Source organism: Ambystoma mexicanum, chromosome 3p (genome assembly GCF_040938575.1).
Source record: "Ambystoma mexicanum isolate Mex_15411 chromosome 3p, UKY_AmexF1_1, whole genome shotgun sequence".
Taxonomy (NCBI): domain Eukaryota; kingdom Metazoa; phylum Chordata; class Amphibia; order Caudata; family Ambystomatidae; genus Ambystoma; species Ambystoma mexicanum.
Window position 1 is genome coordinate 655,322,183 of NC_090925.1, and position 26,998 is coordinate 655,349,180.

Here is a 26,998-nt window from a genome sequence, read left to right on the forward strand (position 1 = left end):
CAGTAGGGAGGAGAGTGCTACAGAGTAAGGGATCGATTGGGTTCTTGGAGGGTGCCTGCCTCCCCTCATTATCTGCTGAATACAGGGAGATCATTGATGCAGAGATCTCCCTGGGGGAAGTGAAAATGGCTATCCAAGCTAGAAAGACAGGGAAAGCTCCTGTGGAAGGTGATTTTCTGTCAGCTTTCTACAAACTCTTTGTGGACTTCCAAGCCATGCCCTTGATCAGAGTCTTCAATAGTATTAAGGCCAGTCAGGATGTACTTCCCACTTCCCTTAATGCGTTGATAACATTGATCCCCAAGGAGGGTAAAGCCTATACTCAATGCTCTGCTTACAGGCCAATATCCCTCCTAAAACATAGATGCCAAGATCTTTACTCAGGTTCTGGCATCAAGGCTTGGGGCAGTTCTCCCAAAATTGATCCATTCAGATCAAGCTGGCTTTGTTCGAAACAGGCAGGTGCGGACAATCTTAGAAAGATGCTTGACACTTTCGCATCCCTGGTGGGGGCTAAGGTAGGAATGCTGTTGCTGTAGGAAATGGGTCTGGGGATGACCTGAATGGAATGGATTGAGGCACTGTACTCAGCGCTCTCAGCCAAGGTGCTGGTGATTGGAATGGAGTCATGCTCTTTCCCCTTGTTTAGGGGTACCAGACAGGGTTGCCCGCTCTCTCTTGCTTTATGCATTAGTTATTTAACCATGGGCCTTGGCTTTACGTGCAGATCAGAATATTCAAGGACAAACTTATGAACTCACTCTGTTTGCCTTGCTCTACGTGTCCAACTCGAGAGGCTCTATCCCACACCTGCTGCAGGGTTTATAGTAATATCACAGTTTCTCAGGATTTCAAATTCATCTTTCCAAGTCACTTGTTTTCCCGGTGGGGGTGACAAGGAGCTCTGAGTTAGACTACCTTCGGTCTTAACCGTTCGTTGTCTCTGAGAAGGGTTTTTGATATCTGGGGATATAGATACCTTGGGATCTCGTTGATCTATTGGATGTCAATACATGCCGCTTTGGGCCAGAATATGACAGGATCTAGAAAGATGGGAAAAGATGCCACTGTCCTGGAAAGCTAGGCTCAACTGCAGTGTGTAAACCTGATCAGGTGATTCCTAGGGTAGATCCAGACTCTTTTCTCTTAACGGTTAAGCATGTGCTGCTGCATTTTGCCTGGAAGGGGTCTCCCCCAAGAATCGCCCATAAAATACTCATCCGGCCGAAGGAGAGGAGGTGTGGGACTCCCTGACCCAACACAATACTAAAGGGCGGGGCAGCTTCGGGTAATGGGTGACCACCTGAAAGCATTCACGTCCAAGCAGTGGGTGGTCTTGAGAATGTGGTCCTAGCGCCAGTTTCCTTGGGAGAGTGGTTGTGGGTCCTGCAGCACGGAATCCCAGGGATGGTTCTGGATCACCCGGAACCTTTGGTGCATCTAGAGACTATATGGAAAGAGGGAAGACAAATGCATTGGCTTACAACTTGGCCCTCCCCGCTGAGTTGTATTTGGGCCCCTCCACTACAAGATATTATTAGTGAGCCATTTGAGTTCCAAAAGTGGTTTGAGGCAGGGTTGGATAAGGCTGGTCAGAGGTGGGTGGGCGGCAATTTCTCTCAGTCACAGGCGTTGGGGAGTACCTACAGAATGGAGAGCTCTCTGGATTTTGGTACATACAATTGAAGGGGGCACTCCTGAACTGAAGGTGGGGTGATAATCGTCATAGAGAGCTGATGACCTTTGAGAAACTCCTGCTATGTAAAAGAGACACTAAGGGTCACGCATCTGGTATTTACAGCAAGCTCATCCTACCTGAGCCTTCAGACGAAGCTAGGGTCAGAGCTGGATGGAGGCGAGACTTGGGCATAGAAATTCAGGATTCGCTGTGGGCAAATAAGTGCTAGAAGATTTCTCAGGGTGTTGTCTCCACACAATACAGATGGCAGGCTACCAAACTGTGGCAAGCAAGCAGCAAGATAAATGAAGTCAAATAAAGCAAAACAGTCCCCACAAAAAGGTCAGTTGCAAAATCTACTGTTTTCACTGTCTAGGGACATGAAGACAATAATATATAGTATAGAAGAAAACAGTTCAAAAATCACATTTGAATGGGAAAACAGAAGGTGTCACACACAGGGACTAAATCAGTAAAAAACCATTATTTTATTGTAGAAAAATCAATATCATTTAAAAGACTGTGTTAAATCATACACAGATTGGAGAATAACCCTAAAACCAGGTTCTCAATAAACAGGACAATTACATACACAATATCAAATATAAAATGAAAAACATACAACATTAAAACAACATTTGACATACAAACATTAGTATATAAATCATCTGTTGCATATTAATAATAACCCAACATGTTTCTGTCTGTTGACTTTTAGATGTCTGACATTCATCAGGGGTAGCTCTTCTTGAAATTCTGGATAAAAACGTCCCCTCCAATCCTGGTGGGTATGGATCTAAACTTGATCCTTAATGCAATCTATAAAAACATACAATCACATTAAAAATTGTGTGTGTACCCAAAGTTTCCCAAATGTATACCTTTTTAATGTCATATGTCAACATCACGCTAAAAAGCTCAGGAGCCTGAATTAATAAGGCCACCCCTACCTCATTCCCACTTTGGGGAAACAAAAAGCACTACAAATCTGCTATAAATATATACCTTGCAATTAATCGTATTCCAAGGATCCAAAGCTGTCAATAGTACAGTCACATTAGCCGTGTTTCAGCTGCCTATAATGATAATCATAATTGCAAGGTATATATTTATAGCAGATTTGTAGTGCTTTTTGTTTCCCCAAAGTGGGAATGAGGTAGGGGTGGCCTTATTAATTCAGGCTCCTGAGCTTTTTAGCGTGATGTTGACATATGACATTAAAAAGGTATACATTTGGGAAACTTTGGGTACACACACAATTTTTAATGTGATTGTATGTTTTTATAGATTGCATTAAGGATCAAGTTTAGATCCATACCCACCAAGATTGGAGGGGACGTTTTACTCCAGAATTTCAAGAAGAGCTACCCCTGATGAATGTCAGACATCTAAAAGTCAACAGACAGAAACATGTTGGGTTATTATTAGTATGCAACAGATGATTTATATACTAATGTTTGTATGTCAAACGTTGTTTTAATGTTGTATGTTTTTTTCATTTTATATTTGATATTGTGTATGTAATTGTCCCGTTTATTGAGAACCTGGTTTTAGGGTTATTCTCCAATCTGTGTATGATTTAACACAGTCTTTTAAATGATATTGATTTTTCTACAATAAAATAATGTTTTTTTACTGATTTAGTCCCTGTGTGTGACACCTTCTGTTTTCCCATTCAAATGTGATTTTTGAACTGTTTTCTTCTATACTATATATATATAGGCTACCAAACTGTTACACGGGTGGCACTTATCACCTCACAGGTTGCCCAAGATGTATCCAGATGTTAAACTGAATTTTTGGAAGTGTAATTACAAGAAAGCAGACTTCTGGCATATGTGGTTGGAGTGTGAGATGATGCAAGAGTTCTGATCTAATGTAATAGGGTGGGTTAGGGAGCTGGATAGGATTTCAAGCACATTCTCCCCCTTGCTGATACTGCTGGTGGTGGGGGTTGATGGGGAAGAGGAGACACATTTAAATCACATATGCCATACCCTTTTAATAACAGCAGTGGAAAAGGACTACAACCCTCATGAAGAGGGAATGACTTCAGAGGGTGAGAGACATATACACTATAGAATATCTCAGTTACTTATTAGACAAAACCAGAATCCAAAAAATAGAGGAATGGTGGCTCGCCTTCTTTGACAAATATGGGAAGACGCCTGATTAAATGCCACTGAATACTCTGATGATTGAGTTCAAGCAGTATACCAATGTTGATGTAAGACACAATACCTGGGAGGGGGAAAGGATAGGGAGGGGAACAGTAGAGACAAAGTGAGGGGGGAGGGGATGTTGGCAGAAAATGACAAGCGGGAAGTGGCAGTGTATCTGTTGCCGATGTAACATTGCACTCTTTGAAATTGCTCTGTCTTTTTTCAATTCCAGAAATCAATAAAAACTTAAATTGAAACAAATCTCAGACAACTCCTACAGGACCTCTCCCTGTCTGCTGCTCTCATGCAGCAGCTCATCCTTCAACACAGATTGGCTGGCAGACAAGGGCCCCCCATGTCTGAATGACCTAGGTCACAGTGATGCTGAAAAAGATGCAGCACCTTCAGATGTGGACATGCCAGAACAAGCCATGTTTGAACATTGACCCGCATGTGCCCTAGTGTTCATGGCACCACTAGTAGATGGCATTTGTTATGCCATGGTCACACCAAGGGTTGGCAAGGCGGCCTGGGTCTATCCCTCAGACAAAGCATCTGACATGAACAGGAGGAACTCTTCCTCATCCTGGTTGGTGAGCTCTAGCCAATGCCTGGGTTCACTCAATATGTCATCCATTTCAGTAGCCAAATTCTCTGAGGTTTCAGTCATCAGTCCTGCTCACTATTAACTGCAAGCATTGGGAATATTCATCAGACACTGCTAGATGGCCTCGGTTTGTATATGGTGCTGCATGATCTTCCCTGGGGAATCCTCCCCTGCAAAAGGACAAACAACAACTCTCATACACCACACCGGCATAGACTACAAAGTGTATACAATGTGCCACAGCAATACAGCATCACATGCATTCTGACAGGCTAATGTCCACCTACACCAATCCCATGTGACCTCCAAACTGAGCAGATTACCTGCTTGAAAGGCAACCGGATATCCTACATGTAGTGGCTTATCTGTGTCAGTGGCAGGCACACCATTGCATCTGTGTTTTGGCCTTAGAAATGCCTGCTATACACATTGCTCTATCATCACACCAAGCACATGAAATGACTATGAACAATTAACGCTGCCTCTTACCATGTGCACCATGCAGGGCCGTATAATTGAGCCAGACCAGCAGCACTGAGGGAACATATGGTGCATAGTCAAGTTCATGACATAACAGATCTATTGCACCCATGCCAAGGACAATACCCACAATACCACTTGCACAGCATGCATGATCCCTCTGGTCTACCATTCAACTCTTCATTCTCCCAGTCTGACGTTACCTGGCCATGCTTCACTAGAGACCCACCTCCCCATTATACAGCCCAATAAGTTTGCCCCTGTAAAAATACCACAACCACAAGCAGAGGTTGGAAGAGTCACTGACCACAATCTGCAGCCTTTTACCTGACACTTCCTGATTGGCGTATTGGAAGACACTACCATGAGAATCAGTGTCTGATGGATGCACTGTAATGCCCTGTCCCTCCAATCCACACAGGATGGTTCATGTGGCCAACAACATGTGCTGCACACACCCATATCAGACGCCCAAGTATTCAGTAGCAACTCTGGTCTGTGGCTATCTTGAGCCCTGTCCAATAAGTTTGCCAACAGTAGGAAGGACAAATACGATACTGAGAATGGGTGAACAGCAATCACTGGTGGACCTTTTACCCAATGTGATTAGGTGGAAATCCACAATGGCAGGTAAGTCTTTGGGGATGTGGGTGCATGTACTGGCCATCATGCAATACACTCCCAAATGAATGGAGCAAATGTGCTACACACCCACACATTGAACAGTAATATGGCATCATCATGTAGACAATCTAGGGCCCTCAATCATGGCTCTTACAATGCATGGCTATCATCATATCTAAATATATGTGTATGGCAATCATGCTAATGGCCTCCAGCAGTAATTGACTTCAATTTGGTTCCGTATGTGCATGTCAAGCCCACCAACATATTACCCCTGTTGGTCAGCTGTTATGCCTTTTAACCAGAAAATGCATACTATGACATGTGCAGCTTAGATCCTCATCACCACATTCTCATTCACATTTAACATAAGTACACTGATGCATTTGACCATGTTCCTATGCAGCCGCTACATGTCTGTTGTAAGTCAAAGGTGGACATGACCTCAATTGACACCACCAGGCAGTCAATGTTTGCCACTTAGAGTCGGGCCATGGCATGATGACATACATTCATGAGTGACAGAACGGTTTGGGTTGATTTGATCGAAAGCATTTGGCTTTGGCTGATTTCGTACATTCTTTGTTTTTTAGGTGCATTCTGACACATATATATGTGGGGGAGACCCCCCGCTGCTCTCCCTTGATCCCCCTACCTTAATTATTCCCCTAAACCCACCCTCACATATATTTGCAGCAAAATGCATTGCAAAAGACGCATCGAAATCTCCGGTAACCAAATGTTGAGCGCAGTAATATACCATTTCTTAAAGAACAGCTATGTTACACTGTCTCTGGAAGGATGTCTTTATCAGACATGCAACATCCCATAACATGGACAGAGCGTGTTCACATGATATGTGGAATGAGGGGAGGAATCTGAGTAATGTCCCCTGTATATATGTTCTGTAGGGTATTTTGTGGAGATTTGGGGCCTGACGGTATTCTATTACCGCCGAAAAATAACTTAGCAATAATCACTCCTTGTATTCAGATTGGGCCATGTGCAACAATAATACAGTGGACATGCATTATTTCAGCACCCAGACATGCATATTTGGTATGCATGGTTGGTATGCGTGGTTGGTGGTATTTTGGTGAGCATAATTCCCTTGTTTTATTTGTGGCCCCAATGTCCAGAATCCCTTATCTTTGCTTATATTTTTCGTGTAATCACTAGAGAGACCTCAGACCTACATTTTAGGAATACCACATTTTCAGTGTTAGTGTTAATGTGCCACCATGGGCGATCTCACTGACTTATTTACGACAGAGAGCTATATGTGGTAATTTTGTGGTTATTTCCACTACCTTACATACGGTAGGGAACTATGTTCAGAGAGTCCCTCTTCCCGTTGGCTCATGTACCTCCAACGAGCTATGCTACAAACAATCACTCTCAACTGTCCATACTGAATATGATCATGCACACATCTGTCTTAAAATGACAATTGCATTGTTTATAAATCTCCCCTCATCATCAGCACTGTATTGGTAAATATAAAATACACCACCCGTCTGCTTTCAAATATTTTTCTGTATTATAAAAGTTGCATTTAAACACGATCTCACTCTTTACAGAAATAAATAAAATAGCACAGTAACAGCATTGTCTGTGATACACTGAAAAAAGAAAGTGGCGGAGAACAGAACCCAATTTGCAACATTAACATGTGATTAAGGCACCGGAATCTCCTTTCCTACTCTGACTGAATATTCTCGTACACACCCAGCTCCCACACTTATGTAATTACCTTATCTGTTCAGCCCGAGTTTTCTTCAGCTGTTCTCTTTCTGAATGTGGCTCCCTTGAAGATTAACCCCAGTGAAAAGGAGCGCCTTTCCTTCTCAAACCGGGGTCATTGCCTGGAACTGTCAGCTTTTTCAGCCGAAATGATCCAACTAGGAAAAAATCGGTCCTTCTCCCAGCTCTCCAAATCTCCACTGTCCTCCTTCCTCCTCAAACTCCCCCCAGCAAAACTCTGATCACTCCCTCTAGCATGATACTTGCTATGACGCTGCTCCAATCAGAATCAATCATGCCATCTCCTCCTTCTCTACACAATGGCTCATTTTTATAGTAATACTTTGTAACCAACTGATTTCCTGTTCTTTCGAGCTCTTTTGCTTCCTGTAGTTATGTGGACAGGGCAGCAGAGAAAACAAAAAAAAAATGGATGTGCGTTTAAAAGTTCACTTTCAGAATAGGCCTAATTCTGCAGTGGAGACACATTTTTATTAGTGGATTATGTTAACTTCAGTTTCATTAGTCAGGTTAGTTATGAGTAATGTTAGTTATTAATTTCCAAATGTGTCTCTCGCACCATAGGCATTTCAGGTGAAAAATAGTGTGCATTTTTGAATGTGCACGTGTGCTTTTAACTGTAAAAATAGATTTGCATCTTATATGTTAAAATCGTTTTTGACTGAATAGCCTGTCTTTCCTTGTTAATCTGGTAACACATATAGCAATGCACCATAGGCATTTGGTGCTGCATCAAAAAAAAAATTGCTACCTGTGCAGTAGTGCTGTACTCTGTGCTGTAACACGCCAAATATCCTTACATACCCTCCTTTTGTTTTTAGAACTTGGCTACGATCCAAGCCAATTTCTAAAAACAATTTGTTCCTTTTTCTTCTTTTCACAATATAGCAATCCAACAAAATGAATATTCATGTGCATCAATGAAAAAGTTGCAATCAACACAGTATTCATCTGAGTTCATTAGTTTACAAAATGTTCTACATTTGCCTTCTCAGTGGAAGTGGCATTACTTTAAGTTTAGATTTTACAAGTCAATTAAAAACAATGAAATAAAACAACTAACCAAAACAAATAATTAATATAACAAATTAAAATAAATAATTAAAATAATAAATACGTGGAACTCCATATGTCAGGACTCTTGTCTGCCTCTGATATGTCCCGACCAGCGATGTTATTTGGTTCATTCGAGTACACTTTCATCTTGGCAATCTTAGATCCATAGGAGTCATCTTTTTTTAGCATTCTGGTTATCTTGTCTTCACCTCCACCTGGAGGCAGGCATCTTTTGGTCTTCATCCAGGGGACTCCAGGACTCCATCGTCTCCCGTGGCCTCTGATCCCGGAACCTCCGACCAAATAATGTTAATTTTCTAAATCAAATAGAAAATAAACAAATTAAGTACATAGCACAATACTAACTTCACCCTTTTGCCAAAAATAAAACATGCTTGGTAAAAATATTTTGTTTTTTTTTCTGAAATTAAACACAAGTTAAAAGAAAACAAACACATATAAACAGCATTCAATATTTAATACATTTTCTCTCTGCACACCAACCATGAGCTTCCGTTATATGTGCATTTATTTATTTATTTATTTATTTTATATGATATATTTTTACATATACTACAATGTTTATGTGCCATCATAACAATCAACTTTTTAACTCCTTTGTCACTGCCTCCTGATTGTACCCATTTATTTTCTCTTTTTGTGTTCAAGGGACTTTATCTGTTTCTACATGCTCAAGCTGCCTGATCTCATGTCTGGGATGGCATGGTTTGATTTGATTTACATGGACAAACTGCTCTATCGCCGTCTCACCTTCATTTTTCAAAATTTTATAAACCACAGGAGAGACCTTATCTATAATTCGAAATGGCCCCTGCCAGGCTGCTAGAAATTTAGAATTTTTCTGTTTACTTTTTCCAAAATGAAACTTGTACACCTGATCCCCTACACTGTATTCCTTTACTGATGTCTTTTTATCATAATAAGACTTTGCACTGTCAGCAGCTCTTTCCAGATTTCTCTGCACAAAAGCAAATGCATGTTGCAAATGCCTCCTCAGTTCATCAATATATTCATGAACTGTGGATGCACTCACAAGTGTCTGCTCCTGTGTTCTATATAGTAGGGGTTGTGGTAACACCATTTTCCTACCTGTTAAGACTGCATGGGGCTAACACCTGTTGCTTTGGCAGGAGTCGACCTGATTGCCATCAAAACCAACGGTAAACGTAAATCCCAGCTGGAACCTGCTTCTGCCACAAATTTCTTTAAAATATCTACAACAGACCTATTGCTTCTTTCAACTGTACCTGAAGACGCCGCCCGATATGCGATATGTAGTTTCCTTTTCACACCTAGTATTTGCCATACCTTACTCATTACAGTACTTGTGAAATGACTTCCTCTGTCTGACTCAATTCTTTGTGGCAACCCAAATCTTGAGAACACATGGTTCACCAGCAATGTGGCTGCTGTTTGCGCACTACAATCTGGTGCAGGAATGCATTCAATCCACTTCGACATCAAACATACCACACTCAAAATATAACGGTGTCCCCTGCTCGACCTTTTTAAAGGACCTACATAGTCTATTTGCAAATCTGACCATGGGGGAGTTAGGCCTCTTTTCATCAATGGTGCTCTATGCATTGGTGAAGCAGGTTTAAATTGGGCGCATACTAGACATCCTCTAGTATATAATTCCACATCTTGGGACATATGTGGCCAGTAAGCATAATCTTTTAGTATTTCTAATGTTTTTTGTGAACCTCTATGGCCTGCAGTTATGGCATCATGTGCATGGTGTAGCATTAGTCCTCTGAATGAAAGGGGTACTACCCACTGTATTTGTCCTGTTATGGACTCTCTAATCATGAGTCCATCCTGTAATCTAATTCGTGTTTTGTTCTTTAATAGCACCCTCAACTCTTCTTTTCCCATACAATCATTTTCTGTTAAAGGATTTTGTTTGGGATCTATCAAATGATTATAATAGATTCCCAAAATTTGATCATTCTTTTGTGCCTCAATCAAATCTTGGTCTGGCGTGTCATGACTCCACTGCACCACCGGTTGATCTACCTCCTTTGGTGCTTTAGAACGTGTGACTGCATCAATTTGTATTTCACCCATTAAATAATCAATAGGTAGCAATTCTCCCATGACAGCCCCAATCTTAGCCAGGTGGTCTGCCTTATCATTTCCCTCCTTATCCTCTCCTGGTGTTTTTAAATGCCCACAAATTTTTCTCCAGTATATTGTTAACTTATTCTCTGACACCAATTTGTCTATGGCATGTATCATTTTTCCATGCTTAAGTGGCTTTTTGTTATATGTAACCATGCCTCTTGCTTTCCAACCAGGCAAATACTCCACAAAGCTATTCCGTGCATAGTCAGAATCAGTCACCAGGACAATTTCACTGAACTTTTTATCAACTGCAGTAGCAATTGCTTTATAAATGGCTGCCAATTCTGCCACCTGACTGCTCCTATCTCCAATCCTCATCCCTATATTGGGGACACCTTCACATTTCAACCATACATTTCCTATTCCTGCCACTAACTGTTTATTACTGTCATTTTCAATGTGAAAAGCACAACCATCCACATATACAGATGGCAAATCCTTGCATGTTTTTTCATCAAAAGCTTTGTGTGGTGATTGTTCAAATTCCTGCAAACTAGTTTCTACTTCCATTTCATTTGGTATTTGTTCAGCTGCACAGTCATGTAAGTCAGCTAACCCGTGAGCAATTGGGTTCTTTCTATTTTGTCCATATCTCACTTCTACGGGAAAACCTTGTAATGATAGTGTCCATGAAGTGATTCTGGATTGCGCTAGATTACCTGATCTAATTCTTTTAATCTCTAAAAATTGCAAAGGTTGATGATTTGTTTCAATAATTACCTTTTCTCCCTGAACAATGGGGCGGAAATGTTGTAGCGCCCACACAGTGGTTAATAGGGCCTTTTCACATTCATTAAATTTCATTTCAACTTGGGAAAATGCCTTACTTGAATATGCAATGGTTTTGTGATTCAAATCGTGTTTTTGTGATAACACTGCTGACATACAATGTTCAGAAGAACCTATTTCTATAAAGAAATCCCTGTCCTTTATGGGGTATGCTAAACATGGTGCCTTTACAAGACATCCCTTTAATTTAGCCACTGCATCAGACTGCCCTTTTTCCCATTTCCAGGGAGTATTCAGTTTAAGCAGTTTAGTCAATGGTTGAGTGATTTCTGCATAATTTTCAATGAACTTTCTGTTATAGCCTGTCATCCCTAATAAACTTTTTACTCCTTTCACATTTTTAGGATCTTTTAATCTTTGTATGGCCTCTATTTTCTTCTTTTGTGGATTTAGCCCATGTTCAGTCACTTCATGCCCTAGAAAGTTCACTTTTTTCTTGCACCATTGTGCTTTTTGCAAAGATACTTTGGCGCCTGCTTTCTGCAATTGGCCAAGTACATGTCTTATTTCATCAAAATGGCTTTTCAGGCTTTCATTTTTTATCAGGACATCGTCCACATAAACCATTGTTCCTCTTTCCGCTGCATCCGGCATGGCCTTTCTCAAAAATATGCCAAATTCACTCCCACTATTGATGTACCCGAACGGAGCTCTAAGCCAGGCATATTGAGTCCTGTCAAATGTAAAGGAAAATAAATGTTGTATCTCCTCTGCCAATGGCACGCACCAATATCCAGAGGTGAGATCTAATGTGGTAAATACATTTGAACCATGTACCTGAGCTAGGCCCTGATCAATGAATGGCAGTGGCCATCTAGATATTGGTACTCTTTTATTTAACTCTCTCAAGTCTGCACACAGCCGCCATTGACCATTTGGCTTTAACACACCTAAAATAGGTGTATTGGATGTGCTATGAATGGGCCTGATGATTCCCCGCGATTCCAAATTTTTAATAATCTCTGCCAATGATTCTAAACATGCCAGCGGTAGTCTATACTGGCGCACAAACACTGGATTTCTGCTACACCCTTCTGGTAGTGTGGCCACATGTAAATCAGTTAAACCACAATCATAAGCATCTTTTGCAAATACATCCTTAAACTCCATAAATATCTCCCTCAGATTGTCCCTATCCTTATTGCTTTCACATGCATCCGCTAAGGAGATCTGCTCTTCTACCATTTTGGAAAATTCTGGAAAATCTTCTGGTAAGGGAATCTCGGCGCTTTCCTCTAACTGTGTGGCTGTGTCTTTTTGTAAAGCTGCCACTTTTAAATATTTTGGCATATCAGCTTCCACTTCAATGGGCTGATTTTCTGTTTCATTTTCATTTAAATTAAATATTATACAATCCTCTTGATGGCAGCACACTGTCTCATTTGAATCATAAGGATACACAGAATGAATTTTAAATATTCCTTTGGGCTGAGAGTCCAGGTGTTCTGGCAACTCGCCCTTGGCATCTACATATTTTTCAGGAATATTCCCAATCACCATGTTATTTAAATCTGCCGTATAATGTGATTTTTGTATGGCCATTCCTAATGGGGAGTTTTCCTCTAAATGAATATCCTGACAACCTTTATTATTTACCATGATTTTTACAGATCCTTCACCAATGTCTACCAATGGAATGTATTCATAATACAGGCCTTGCTGTTTTATGGATTCATTCAGGCATACAAATGCATCAGAGCCTTTCATCTGCTGTCCATTTCTGCATTTCAGTGTTATTGCAAACTGTTTTGTAAATGCAGGAATAATAGTATCTTTCCTCATTTGTAATTCGATTGCATAAGGAACCAGTTGTGCACAATGATAAGCCCTTCTTTTGTCTTCAAATTCAGGTGCCGGACCACCTAGGCGTGACCATATTTTTTGATTAAGGAAATCTAACACCATACACATTCTGTGCATGATGTCATTGCCCATGTAAAATTCATTTTGTGCTCCACTCACTATCCATACATTATGGTAAATTGTTTTCTGCCCAATGCTAATTTTAAGCATGCATCTGCCTGCAATTCGGTTTTCAAAGTCTGGACTGTCCAACCCAGAAACATATTGGTTTTTAATCCTAAATCTCGGGATTTCTTCCCTTTCCATTATTTTTTGCAACAATTTCTCATTAATGAAACTCCTTTCATGTTCAAGCGCTAAAGTGGCTTTTATTGTTTTAAAATAGTCATTTATACCAACATGAACCCATGGTTGCTCATCTTCCATGTGTATTTCTGCCAGAGTGGTAATGTGTTTTTCTGAATCTGTTTTAGGAGCAATATTCGGTTTGCATGTTTTCTCTTTTAAATAAAAACGTAATGTGTGCTCATCTATGGCAGTCTGCCAATTTTTCCTTGGGTCCAAGTATATTTGTACAGGCAGATTTTCATTGTCGCTCTGCATTTTGTCTTGACACATTAATATAACAGTGACACTAGGTATGCAGCTATTCTGGAGATATACCTCCACAGCATCATTTGTTTTGGCAACGGTGTGACATTCATTTATATTGCTGTTTTGTGATTTTAGTTTCTTAGGCCTCAATGGTTTTTTGGTTAAGGACCACAGCACTCCATTCACCCCATCTATTAGAGGAGACAATCTTTTCAGGCAATCTGTCCCCACCAGAAATGGAATTTCACAAATAGATGTGATCAATACCTCTTGTTTCATTCTGTGCTTTCCTATTTTTATGTCAACCTCAGTTACACCTATGATGGGCACCTCCTCCCCATTAAAGTTATGCACTGGGCCTTGATTTTCCTTCACTGTGATCTGACTCTGTGGGGGTCTCCCTTCATTAATACTCTTTACCAGCTCCTCGGACATAATTGTGGCCTGTGCGCCAGTGTCAATCATAGCAAAGGTGTGGCATTTTTTTTCTACAGTGATGGGTGCATAATATCTGTCCTCAACTTCCTCTAATACACATAAGAAATGTGAATTCTTACTGATTTCAGGGCTCACCTTTCTCAGGTCTTTTTCACTTTTGGCTAAACACATTGGTAAATGGAAAGACATTTTTCCCTCCTTTTTACCCATTTCTGCGCGAGATATTTTATTCATTTCTCCATGATCAGAGGTTTTTTGGAGTGTGGCCACTGTTCGCCCATCCATCTGGGTAACATCAGAGACCACATTACAATCCTCCAACTGAACATGTGTAACAACATCATTCAGCAATTTGTCATGTTTTAATTCTGTGCATTTGTGATCATTTAGTGTAATACCAGCCCTTTCAGCCTCTTCAAAAATATGTGGCTCAAAGAATTCTTCGGGTGATTGACTTGTACCCTCCTTTTGAGTATTTCCTTTTTCTGTCTGTGTTGGGTCATTGTTTTGCTTGCCCAGGGAAGGAGCTATAGCATCCCCACTTACTCCCTGTTCACTGGTATTCCCCATGCATGAATCATTTTTCTTAAATCTGTCCCTTTGTTCTTTTGGAATTCCTAATGTTTCTTTTTCATTTGTGCAAATCTTTACTGTTTTATTTAGCTCTAAGTTAAACCGTACCTCTTTTTTTAGAAGTATTTGCACTTTCTGTCACAATTTCATTTACTGGTACTTTCATTTTTAATCCATTAGGCATCTCAGAGTCGTTATGCAAAATTATATCAGAGCAATCTGTCATTTTGGCACTGCAGTTATCATGAGTACTTAGTCACTTTTCGGAAGCCCCCCGGTCATTGCTATGGCCATCAGCCCCCTCTTTGGAAGGTTGTTTTTGCGCTGTATAGAGCTTTCCTATTTGCTCAGCTAACATTTTCACTTGGGCCTCAAGGCATTGGAACCTTTCCATCTCTCTAGGATCCTCTTTCTGTGGCCTAGGTCGATATTGGTTGTTTTCCCCCTGATTGGATCTATTCTGATACCTCTCAGGTGATTGATGTCGGTTGGGATGGTTTCTGAACTCTTGATTCATTTGTGGAGGGGAGCAGGTTGCACCCATCCTTTGATTATAGTCCCCTGGTGGGGAATCATTGTACTGGCGTGGATTGTAGTTCACGTTTTGCCTCATGTCCTGTCTCTCAGATTGTGGGTACTGGCCCCTAGGTTGATTTCCATTATCAGTAAATCGATCCACATATCGGGGCCTATCCTGATTACCATATATCATGGTGCTGGGATCAAATCTGCTCTGTGTCCCCAATGACTGGTAGGGACCATCATTTCTTTGATCTTGATTTTGTCTCTGGTTATTGTTCATACCTGCCATATCAGGCCGGTATCCTACCCGGGGTCTGTCCCCTAAATACCTAGGGCTGATGTAGCTCTCTCTATTACTAGGATCATGTGATTGGAACATTGGTACAGGAAATGGCGATCTTTGTTGATGACCCCTTTGTTCAGGTGTCACATTATTTTTACCTTGGCTTTGAGCAGACTCAAGGGACATTTTGGCTGACCTGATTTCCATTACTGTGGCTGAGGGTTCTTTAGATTTAGGTCTAGTATCTTTCATTTTATCACTTTCTCTACCCTGACAATAGAGTACCTCATATAGTTTTGTGCTTTGATGTACAATCCATTCAAGGGACTTGTCACGGTCAAATTCACGGACCAATTGGGATATGATGTCTTTCTGTAGCCCATAGAAGTATGCAGTTTTAAACTCATTGGAATTTGAGTCAAAAGATACATCAAAGCGAGAAAATGCTCTTTTTAAGTCTTGTAAAAATTGGCGAGGAGATGTATTAGGTCCAGCAGTAATTGTGTACGCGACTTTCTTTGCCTCCTGCAATGACTGAAAAGGAGAAAAATGACGCCTAATTTCTTTTTGAAACTCCGACCATGTCATATTCTGCTGTTCATTTAATCCCCTTATGATGCTGGCCGTCGGGCCATCTAAAGTTAAATGAAAATATTGTCTGTAACGTTCCTTAGGTATCTGGAGTGCTTTAAAAATGTCATGCACCGCTTCTAAGTGATCCTCAATGCAGCATTCACCTCCCTTTTTAAATGGTTTGATCAGGGCTTTAATGGATTTCATTATTTTTATGGGGCTACTTGTTGCAATGCATGGAATTGCACTATTTTGTGATTCACTCCTGTTTTCAGGTGTATGAGATTGGTGGCTGCCCCCAATGGGAGTATCAAATCCCCCAAGGGCGCTGCAACCAAGTTCAGTCACCGGCCCAGTCACTGGAGCACTAGCTCTTTGGGCAGAGCTAAAATTCACCTCCACTCCATTGAATGTGGTACCCTGCCGCCTCTCCTGGGACCTGGGAATGCACATTTGCTGTTCTAAGTCCTTACACTTTTTAAGGAGTCTGTTGACTTCATCTTGCAAATAGTTGTTTTCACCATTCATCTTATTAATCACCTCCTGCATGTCGCACATTTGCATTTGGCATTCATTGAACTCTTTATTCCTCTTGTCTCTTTCTTGAATCATTTTAATCATTTCTTGTTCTGCACTCTGGAGATCACCTTCTTTTTCACAATGTTCTTTTTGTAAAATCTGCATCTCTGAAACAACCTCATCTTTATCCCGTCTAATGTGATCCACTAAGGCTTTTAAGTGTGCCAATTCTTGCTCACTATCTTCAAATTGTTTCTTGCTTTTGGATAACTGATTATCAAAGTCTTTGCATTTTAATTGCATGTCTTTTTGGCATACATCCAATTCTGCTCTCAACATTTCCTGATTTTTACTTGCCCCATCTAATTCAGTCTTTAACCTGTTAATTAGCTGAGTATCATTCTCTTGCATTTGCAGGGACTTGTTTAAAATAAACCATATTTTGCCGCATAGCCGTATTAAACAGTCTTTCTCTGCACTTTTATCGGCTGCATTCAATAATCTTGTAAGGCAGACCTGAATTATGCTGCCTTCTGCAAAAATATTGTCTAGTTTTTCTTTCTGCACCTCACCCTGAATGCGGTTACTCCATTCTAACGTGCTATTCGACGACCAATTCCCATGTGCAAACAACTTTGCCTCTAAATATTGCACTAGATCTGAGAATGTGGTTTCCCTTTGTGACATTCTGAAATTCGTTTTTAGTGGCACACTGCTATTATAAAATGGGTTCCCTTTAATGTGCAAATGGCAGTGTGAGACACGCTTGCCACGCCCAGTAGGTACTCTATGCTCACTTTCCCGGCCTGCAACGCACCATAAATATGTAGGGTATTTTGTGGAGATTTGGGGCCTGACGGTATTCTATTACCGCCGAAAAATAACTTAGCAATAATCACTCCTTGTATTCAGATTGGGCCATGTGCAACAATAATACAGTGGACATGCATTATTTCAGCACCCAGACATGCATATTTGGTATGCATGGTTGGTATGCGTGGTTGGTGGTATTTTGGTGAGCATAATTCCCTTGTTTTATTTGTGGCCCCAATGTCCAGAATCCCTTATCTTTGCTTATATTTTTCGTGTAATCACTAGAGAGACCTCAGACCTACATTTTAGGAATACCACATTTTCAGTGTTAGTGTTAATGTGCCACCATGGGCGATCTCACTGACTTATTTACGACAGAGAGCTATATGTGGTAATTTTGTGGTTATTTCCACTACCTTATATACGGTAGGGAACTATGTTCAGAGAGTCCCTCATCCCGTTGGCTCATGTACCTCCAACGAGCTATGCTACAAACAATCACTCTCAACTGTCCATACTGAATATGATCATGCACACATCTGTCTTAAAATGACAATTGCATTGTTTATAAATCTCCCCTCATCATCAGCACTGTATTGGTAAATATAAAATACACCACCCGTCTGCTTTCAAATATTTTTCTGTATTATAAAAGTTGCATTTAAACACGATCTCACTCTTTACAGAAATAAATAAAATAGCACAGTAACAGCATTGTCTGTGATACACTGAAAAAAGAAAGTGGCGGAGAACAGAACCCAATTTGCAACATTAACATGTGAAGGCACCGGAATCTCCTTTCCTACTCTGACTGAATATTCTCGTACACACTCAGCTCCCACACTTATGTAATACCTTATCTGTTCAGCCCGAGTTTTCTTCAGCTGTTCTCTTTCTGAATGTGGCTCCCTTGAAGATTAACCCCAGTGAAAAGGAGCGCCTTTCCTTCTCAAACTGGGGTCATTGCCTGGAACTCTCAGCTTTTTCAGCAGAAATGCTCCAACCAGGAAAAAATAGGTCCTTCTCCCAGCTCTCCAAATCTCCACTGTCCTCCTTCCTCCTCAAACTCCCCCCAGCAAAACTCTGATCACTCCCTCTAGCATGATACTTGCTATGACGCTGCTCCAATCAGAATCAATCATGCCATCTCCTCCTTCTCTACACAATGGCTCATTTTTATAGTAATACTTTGTAACCAACTGATTTCCTGCTCTTTTGCTTCCTGTAGTTATGTGGACAGGGCAGCAGAGAAAACAACAAAAAAAAATGGATGTGCGTTTAAAAGTTCACTTTCAGAATAGGCCTAATTCTGCAGTGGAGACACATTTTTATTAGTGGATTATGTTAACTTCAGTTTCATTAGTCAGGTTAATTATGAGTAATGTTAGTTATTAATTTCCAAATGTGTCTCTCGCACCATAGGCATTTCAGGTGAAAAATAGTGTGCATTTTTGAATGTGCACGTGTGCTTTTAACTGTAAAAATAGATTTGCATCTTATATGTTAAAATCGTTTTTGACTGAATAGCCTGTCTTTCCTTGTTAATCTGGTAACACATATAGCAATGCACCATAGGCATTTGGTGCTGCATCAAAAAAAAAAATTGCTACCTGTGCAGTAGTGCTGTACTCTGTGCTGTAACACGCCAAATATCCTTACAGTTCACATTGACTGTATGGTCAACAATATCATATACACATGTCACTCAACAGATATAGCAATATATCTATGCTTCCAACGCCCATGATCTGCTCACTTGGCAAACCTCTTCGATTTCAATCATCTCCTCTATTTGGAGCATTCCTTCACCTATTGCCTGGACTGAACTCACATTCCTCCTCAACCTTTTCTTTGTTCTCCTAGTCAGATCTCCCATGAACATAGATTCATCTGTGGCTGTATGATTATCCACTCCATAGGCATTTACCTTATCTGTCCTCTCCTGCCACAGGTGCTCACAATCCATAAGTGAGAGAGTAATGCCTGCCCAAGAATAGCTTTCCCCCTGATGCTTACCCAAATCAATGCGAGGATGACCAGCTTCTCATATATGAACCTTATTTTTCCTTGATGGGCCTTTATCTTTTATTGGTTTCTTCTCTTTTGTTGGTCCAACCTGTTTTGGCTGGCCCCTTCTCTTCAGTTGCCCCCTTCTCTTTAGTTGCCCCCTTCACTTGTCCTGGCCCTTTCTCTTTTATTGGCTCCTTCTCTTTAGTTGGCCCCATCTCTTTAGATTTCCCTTTCTCTATGATTTATGGTGCTGCTCCTGGTCATAGTATCACATGTGAAGTAGTCACACAGACCGAATATGCCCACTCACCTCCTGTAATTGCACAACCAAAACATTGCTTTTGCACAACAGAAATACAATCTACATATGCGCTCCCTTCGATTACACACATTGCAATCTGCGTATGTGCCCCATTTGCATTTCTGAATGTGATAACACTGCACATGAACAGCACGTATATTGTGGTTTCCAAAAAGAACTCACAGAGGGAATCTCCTCTACTTTTCTCCATCTGCTGCCTCGTAGTGCTTGTGATGCCACCAGTACCTTGCTTGTCCACCTGCCTTGTCTGATCTGACACCTCCTCCTGCTTGTTAGTATGTCATTGGTAGCTGACCATTTTTACTGCCATCGAGTGACTGACTACCAAAGCATGCAACTTCTGGCTGGAGCACTGTGCGCCATTACCCCAGCTACTGCTCACGCAAAGCATATCTGCCACATCCAGACACCAACGCCTTCATTGTACCATCCAAAATAATCAATTCAGGCACTCTCAGGACACACTGCCATCCCTGCCAGCATCACATCTGCAATGGCAACTCCGTCATCTTTAAGAACCAAGGTGGTGAGGTCGAGTGCTAATGAAGTTGGCATCCAGGGTGCCCTGATCCTAAGCCATTATGAGTCCCTCTTCAGTGCTGCCATATAGCTTTAGGCCTCTGCCTGTTGAGGGATCTGGGACAACATCATGGCTGCCATCCATGCAAAGGGGGGTGTGACAGTTTGTACCGTGGATAACATCGAGAAGCACTGGGATGATATGAGGATCCAGAGTCTGAAGAAGGTGGAGGTGGCTACTGAAACAGGACACACATTGTTGTGATCCATTGTCATGGCCACCATTGTGTGACACCGCTATATCCTCATGTCCAGATCATGGAGATGGGGAACCCAATGCTTCATGCCCAGGTCCTTCACCTGCAGGCCCAGGTCCAAGCTGCTAGAACGTACACAAAGTGAATCAGCTCATGTATTGTTACAGTGGCATGGTTGACATGGCATAGAGGGTGGGATAGAGTATGTCTACCACTAACTGGGTGGTGTCCAACATGTTTGTTGCATGGTGGCTCATCGGCACACTCCAACAATGGTAAGGGACACATAAGCTTAGTGGGGCCACATGCACTCTCTGTGATATTGAGCTCCACGGAGGGGCATGTCCTGGGGTTGTGGGACCACACTGGGCTTGCATACATCTGGTCAGGTTGTGAGGTAAATTCTGGCAACAAGCCATGTGTAGATGTTATTTTGTAAAACTGTGTCCATGCCCTGTTTTTCAGTGATTATTCACATGAAACAGTACAGTGCTCTGACAAGTCAAGTTTTGAAAGACATGTAATCTCATAATCTGCTCAGACTTTATCCATCTGGTGCCTGCATGTGTGGGATAGTGGACATGAGGGGCTGTAGGAGGGGAATTTGTCAGGGTTTTGAGTGATCACAAGTAAAACCATTGCATGGATGGCCATCTCATATTTTGTTTGAGATTCCCATTTCTGCAAGATATGACGTTCTCCATTGCTGCATCCATGCCTGTCCATAAAGTAGAAGCACAACACATTTTCAAGGTGTCAGGGAGCATGGTGGCCTTTAGTGTATGTGTCATGGATAGTCCACCAGTCTGGAATCTGCCAGTGACTCTTGCCAAATACAAGTGTATTGCATACAGTTCTCCAACAGTGTCCTGGTTGCTCATAGCATGATATGGTCATGTGTCCTTCCCATTACGCTGTCTTTTATGTCTCCATGGACATATATCAAATTTGTCTATATACTGGTGCATGGCTAGTAAGTAAGCCATGTTGTGCTGTATGCATGTGCAGAATCAAAGTGGTGACTGACTTTCTATCCCTGGCTAATAGCTTCCATATTGATACTGCTGGACATTTCCATACTCATTATTACAGTGTTATTTTCCACTTGTCTCAAACAGATGAAGAGGCACCAGTACTTGAGGACGAGCTTCTTTCCAGGAACAAGGCCTCCAGGCTACACAGCAGACCCATGGCACTCTCCATGACATTGAGTTCCACGAGGAGCATGTGCCTCGGTTGTGGTGTGCTTGACTGGTAAAGCTCCTGTGAAAGAGGGAATAGGCAAGGTTGTTCTTGTGGTTACCTCAGTAGCAGAGGAACAAGGAAGTGTTTCCAAGTAAATAGATGAGCCATGAAGCCTGTAGAACTCAGTTGTGGTGTCAGGGTTCAGTGTGGAGGGGGGGGGAGGAAATTGAGGGCCTGCTGCCCTCTGTGTATTGAGGAGGATCTGAGTGGGTTGTGCATGCTGCAGACATGGGCTTGAAACGGGTGCCTGTGCAGGACACAGTTGAGGTGTCACCACATCCTCATGTCCCAGACTCTTCAGCTGCAGCTGTACATACCTTGTTTGATGGTATTAGCATAATTGACCTAAAAGCATTTGACCTAAAACATTTGATAACATTTTGTTGACCTTTTTTTATTTAGTCAAATTTAATTAAATATTTATAGCGGGGTGGGTAAGGGTATAGATTAGGTTGAGGGGAAGTGGATTGGGTTGTGGGGGGTCTCCCCCCACATTTTAGACAAAAAAGGTCAATCAATTCGATCAAATGTTATTAGGTCAAATTTTTTAGGTCAAATAGACCCAAACCAGTCTGACACCTCCACACAGACAATGGCCAGGCGTTCAGGAGAAGAGACCATCCAGAGCACACTGCTACCACCGCTTGTGACTAGATTGCAATGGGCCAATGCTCTCTGTGATGCTATGCTTGCCTCTCAACAGCAGGCAGCACAGCATCACAGAATGGTGGTCATGCTCTTTGCCCACTTGGTGGCAGCACTTAACAGGGTGGTCCACTTTAATTGCCCCCTCCTTCACCTCCAAATATGTGCCCCAAATGTCCTCATTTGGGGCCACCATGCCTGTGATCTGCTCTGGCTGCTCTGTTACTGTCCTGCCATTGCTGGTTTGGATGTTCCTTTGGCCCTGGTTGAGGTGGTTGAATTTATTGAGGCACATGAAGAGGCATTCATGATTGGACTTCAGGTGTAGGTCTGTGGCCCTCGCATGGTGCTCCATGGGGAACAGCCGGTGGTGGGTGAACACTAATTCCTGGACATTGCCACCATGGGTTCCTCTCTACCACTGCCCGACAACCCATACTTGAGAACCAAGTATGGGTTGCCAGGCAGTTTTAGTTGTTGTGTCAGAGCAGGTGTGAGATTGTGATGAAGGGTCTAGGAAGGTGCAACGGATCCACAACATCACGCATGAATGGCAGGAGGCCAGATTAAAGGTGAAAATACAGGTGCAGGCTGTGTTTGCACAAATGAGGCAGAAGAAGGAGAGGTGGCAACACAGGCTGCAGCACATGCATATGCCATTGCCAGGGCAGGGGTTCAAGAGGAGGCCACCATGGCCCATGCTCGGGATTCAACCTTGCAGGAGTCTCTCAGGGCTACTCAAGACATTGGGGGCAAGGATCACTCATTCTCTAGAGACCCTCGAAATGACTAAGGGAGGTCTGTCAGTTGGCCTTGGCCTAGGCATTTGGCAGAATTGGAAGTGTGCTAAAGCAATTGAGAATTTTACATAGTTGTGTGGGGTTTTATTTTCTGTTTGGGAAGGACAGATTAAGTTTGTTTATAATGGTTTCCATGTTTTGTGTATATGTTCATATTTTTCAAACTGTTGTGTTTTTTCAGTACATTACTTAATTTTGTCAGTCAATCTCCGATTTTGCATTGTTTTTGATGCGTGTGGTAAATATGTTTGCTTGCTGTTGAATGTGTTTATGAGTGGCTAAGTGTCCATGTGGCTGGGTATTTGGCACATCATCTCCAGGATCCAGAGTGTGTGGTATGAGTGTCTCAAGGTTAGATGCAATACTCTGTAGATCAATAAGGCAGCTGAAATGTTCTTGCTGGGTCATTTTTCTATGGTTCATCGCACTTTGTCGGTATTTGTCAGGATATATCATGACCACTGTATGTAGATTGTCACTGAGTAATGTTAGCAGGTGACATGCTCACAGTTTTCACATGTTTGTGACTCTGGGGAACACATTTCTTTCATTTCATCTTCTAGTGGTTGGAAGATGTGAGGACAGTTCATGTCTGCAAGTTGTTAGTGGGTGGGTTAGGAAGAGATGAAGGCAGTGGGATGTATCGATTCCATTTGTGTATTTAATGATGATGGACTTTGCTTCTGGAAACTATTTTGCACTTACTTGGTCATAAGGGTATCTACAAATGGATGGGGGAATTTGCAATGGGACCCATTCAAGGTTGCGGGTAAGTAATCATGGGGTAGTGAAGTATGGAGCGGGGGTTGTTCATGCAACCAGGTGATGAGATCGTTCAGGGACGAGTTGGTCCAATATCAGGTTTTTGTGGGGAGCGTGTGTAGGGGTACGTTTTTTGGTGGAGCCAGCCATTCCTTGTGGATGAAGGTATAGGGTTGATTACTGAGAGGTGGGAGTGTAGTGGTCAGTCAGATGTTGACAGCAAAGATCTAACATGGCCTGTGGTTATGGGCAGAGAAGGCCTGAGTTCCAATGCCATCCTTCCTGGCCCAGCGGAGTGGTACTCTGCAAATGCTCTTGCTTCTGCTGGATTGTAGGTCTGGGAGAGGCATAGGTTATCAACCTTGCAGGTTGTGCATGCTATTTTGAAGGTGAGCTGTCCTTGAGATGGGAGTCAATAGTGTTCAACGAGTGTTGTTCATATTTGTTGCATGATGCTGACATGTAGGACATCTTTCAGGTGCGCCGTTGTGGTGTCCAGAAGTCCTTCCCAGGGGAATGGTCCCCATCCAGGTGGGAGCAGACCACATTTTGGAAAGCAGGTGTTATTTGTTTAGTTGAAATGAAGGGACTGTGTTTCATTATGGGTTCATGTTGATTTTCATATTTTTCCTGGTCAATTTCTATGTGTACCTTCAAGAAGAGGTATTTGCTGTTGCGGAAGACAAGTGTGTTTGTATAGGTGGACTGCTGCTTGTAGGTGACATGACCTCAGCCCCTCCCATGCGTGCTGCTTTGTATTCCTTTTTTAAGTTATGTCCCTGCCCATCCCTGTTCCAGACATCCTAACAGTAGAACAGTCATACTACCAGCTACTTCCAGTGTGATTACTTCCAGTGTGAACCGATTTGAACTAATAGGTTGCACAGCCAGATACCCTGCTTCTCACGCATCAGTTCGGTTGTGCTCTCTGTAACTATGTCAGCACGTCTCTCTCTCTCTCTCTCTCTCTCTAGCCCAGAACCACCATCCACCATCTCCTCTCATTGTTGACATTCATTGTCACATGCAACATCATTGGCATGGGTCCCACACACATGTAAGCATATGGCCCATCAGCACTACAACAGCTACCATTACATGAGCAGTGATATTCCCATATATGAACCAAGCTACCTAACATACATCATATATTGACAAGCTGAACACCAGACATGTCTTTTACACCTTATTCATGACTGAGGCTTCTGTTACTCACCTACTCCCACAAGTCAGAGATCTTCTTCCAAAATGCCTGAAGAGACTGTCAATGGAAAGTGATGGGAGACGTCTCCATCAGTTGCTATGGCTCATGCAGACTCACTCTATTGGACCTAAGCACCAGTGTCTCTTTTTTAGTGCTCTCCATCAACTTCCTGCTATCATCAGCAGACATACTAAGCTTGAACATTACGTCACTCCCAACCAAGTAATGTTCCATTGCAGACTTCACAGACTTGCTCATCACAAAATCTCTATATCAGCCCTACACCCTGTTCTTAATTTCCATTAATATTTCTGGCAATCCAGGTAAGTATTGGATGTCCAGTGCTTTGTCAACACTCTGAACCAGACACAGTACACAAAAGGGGCTACACATAGAAAAGGTTATATACCCTACCTCGTCATGTACACCCTACTCACCCTCTATCATGGGGGTCCAATAACACTATACTTATAGGTAAATGTGACAATTGATGTTCATATTAGTTGCAAAAACTCCTGTCACATCCATATATGGGTAAGGCACCAGACACGATTTAAGATCACTCAGTCCCTTTCCTTTGTAGACCTCAACAACAGCCTCCTCAAACGGCCCAATGTCAGTCAAAGTACCATGACTGTAAGTTGGTTATCCAAATAATGTAGAATGGTGTTGCTGTCAACATCAACCACCATGCACCTGTGTACCACCACACCCTGTAGCCTTGATTGATTGATTGATATTTTATTTCTATTGCGCTCATACACAAGTGATTCAGAGCGCGACAAGGCAAGGGAGGGGAACAGGGGAGAACAAATCAGCGATCTTACTAGGCCCAGTGATATTGAGAACGCGCAAGTGCATGGGAGAGGGGGAGGGGAAACGTGCATGGAAGAAGGGAGAAGTGGAAAGTGTGAAGCAGAGGAGAAACAGATCAATAACAATACATAAATAATAAAGGCAACAAACAGTGGTAATGCAGCCAGCAATTTGCAAGTGCTAGGTTTAAGGCAGCAGACAGGGTAGGTCTGATGAGTGCAGGAAGAAAAATCGGGGGGCTGTATGGATACAGATACAGACCCCAGTGCAAGGGGTGGCCCAGAGGCAGTGCGGGAGGGTGGCAGGGTGAGCAGATACCTGGGCCCGAAGGACAGAGGGTGGCCAGGTGCACAGTGCCAAGAGAGAACAGATTAGCAGGGGAGAGGGGGAGCGAAGGCAGAAGAAAAGAGGAAGGTCTCGCGATGCTTCTGGAAGCAGAGATGGTTCTCCTCAAGTTTTAGAGTGGCAGGGAGGCTGTTCCAGAGGGAGGCCCCAGCCAAAGACAGAGATCTACCCCCAGCTTGTTTCTTTGAAAATCGACTGACCCTGAGGGAGTTGGAGGTAGAGGAGCGAAGAGCTCAAGAGGGGAGGTATTTGCGGAGGGATAGCTGAAGGTATTTTGGACCCATGCCCCAGAAAGCCTTGTGGACAATGCAGAGGGTTTTGAATTTAATCCTTGCATCCACCGGGAGCCAGTGGAGAGATTTCAGAGCTGGACAGATACGATCCCAGGGCTTGAGGCCAAGGACAAGTCTTGCAGTCCTGTTATGGATTAGTTGCAGAGTGCGGAGAGTAGAGGCAGGTAGATTTAGAAAGAGGCTGTTACAATAGTCCAATCTAGAGAGAACCAGAGCTTCGGATACCATGAGTTTCTGTGGGAAGGAGAGGAAAGGTACAGTACCTCTGAGGAGGTGCAATCGGAAATTTGACTTTTTAGAGACCTCAGAGATGTGGGTGGAGAAGGAAAGGGTGGAGTCAAAGATCACCCCGAG